General features: G+C 44.1%; 1 pseudogene; it reads left to right on the top strand.

Annotated features, from left to right (window-relative positions):
* The first annotated feature begins 1,493 nt into the window (after positions 1 to 1,493).
* LOC102871477 lies at positions 1,494 to 1,796 on the top strand (annotated as a pseudogene).
* Positions 1,797 to 2,034: the final 238 nt, after the last annotated feature.

The following is a 2,034-nucleotide window of genomic DNA, read 5'->3' on the forward strand; positions in this document are numbered from 1 at the left end:
AGCCTGCTTTAACTCTCTCCAGGGTGAATCTGTTTGTTTTCCTAGCAGTCCATGGTACATTCAATACTCTTTTCCAGCACCACAGCTCAAAAGTATCAGTTCTCCTTCTATCTTACCTAGTCATTGTCCAACTCTCGGATGCATAACAGCTTATTGCACAGACCATAGCCTGTATCAGACATACCTTAGTCTCCAGAGTGACATCATTACCCTTCAGTACTTTGGAGAGGACCCTAACAGCAGACTTTCCCATGGCAATATGCCTTTTAATTTCCTGGCTGCTGTTGCCAAGAGTGTTGATTGTGGAGCCAAGCAAACTAAAGTTGTTAACAATCTCAGTCTCTTCACCATCCATCCTGATGCTGCCAATCAGTCCAGTGGTGAGAATCTTTGTCTTCTTGATATTGAGCCTCAATTCATATTGAAGGCTGCAGTCCTTGACCCTCTCTCTGCAGCAAATGCTTCAGGTCCTCCTCAGTTTCAGCAGGCAGGGTTGTATCATCTGCATAGCACAGATTGTTAATAGATCTTCCACCAATCCTGAAGCCACACTTCTCATAGAGCCTAGCCTCCCAGATAATCTGTTCTGCATACAAGTTGAAAAGGTATGGAGGTAGGACACATCCCTGTCATACACCCTTCCCAGTTTTGAACCATGCAGTGTTTCCTTTCTGTGTTCTGACAACTGCCTGTTGGTCCAAGTATAGGTTTCACATTAGAACGATCAAGTGTTCTGTGATTCCCATTCTTCCCAGAGTTAACCACAGTTCGTTATGAGCCACACAGTCAAATACCTTTGCATAATCAATGAAACACAGCTAGACATTCTTCTGGCATTCACTGCTTTCAGCTAAGATCCATCTAACATTAGCTACAATATCCCTAGTACCACGACCCATTCTAAACCCAGCCTGGACTTCTGGCAGCTCTCTGCTGATGTGCTGTTCCAGTCATTTTTTGGATAATCTTCAGCAGAATCTTGCTTGCATGTGAAATCAATGATATTGTTTTACAGTTTCCACATTCTGTTGGGTCACTCTTCTTTGGAATGGAAACAGGTATAGATCCCTTCCAGTCAGTTGGCCAAGTGGTTGTTCTCCAGATTTCTTGGCACAACTTGGTATGCACATCCAGGGTAACATCTGTTAGCTGAAATACGTCAATTGGTATAACATCTATTCCTGGGGCCTTATTCTTTGTTATTTCCTTCAAAGCAGCTTAAACTTCTTCCTTCATCACCATAGGCTCTAACTCATATGTTATTTCATGATATTCTTCTGTGTCTGCCAATTCCTTTCGATACAATCACTAAGTATATTCTTTTGATCTTCTTTTAATACTCCCTGGATCATTTAATATTCTGCCTAAAGCATCCTTGATGATAGATACTTGAGGTTTGAATTTGTTCTTCAGTTCCTTGAGCTTAAGAAATGCTAAAAGGCACATCCGCTGCCACTCCAAGCCACAGCCACTGCACTCTGGTCCGCTGCGATATGGTAAAAGTCACTAGCCCCAAGGAGACCGAGCGGTGCATTGAGTCCCTGATTTCTGTGTTCCAGAGGTACGCTGGACAGGATGGAAACAGCCTTACCCTCTCCAAAACGGAGTTCCTGAATTTCATGAATACAGAACTGGCTGCCTTCACAAAGAATCAGAAGGACCCCGGTGTCCTTGACCGCATGATGAAGAAACTGGACCTCAACACTGATGGGAAGCAAGATTTCCAAGAATTTCTTAATCTTATTGGGGGTGTTTCTCTGGCCTGCCATGACGCCTTCATGAAACGTGTTCACTAGCAAACCTGAAGCACCATTGAAACTGGCCAGCAAGCTCAGCCCCTTCTCTCCAAGACCCTCCATCCCATGACTGTAGACTCCTCACAGCCCACAAACACCCTGCTCTAGCCCACCCACCACCCCATGCAGGCCACCCCTGCTGGGACTAATAAACATTGTTTGTTTGTTTGTTTTTAAAAAAGAAAGAAAGAAATGCTGAACAAGTTCGGCGCTTTTGATTTTCTGACTCCAGCTCCAT

This window comes from Elephantulus edwardii, unplaced genomic scaffold (genome assembly GCF_000299155.1).
Source record: "Elephantulus edwardii isolate Elephantulus edwardi_28Jun2011 unplaced genomic scaffold, EleEdw1.0 scaffold00337, whole genome shotgun sequence".
Classification (NCBI taxonomy): Eukaryota; Metazoa; Chordata; class Mammalia; order Macroscelidea; family Macroscelididae; genus Elephantulus; species Elephantulus edwardii.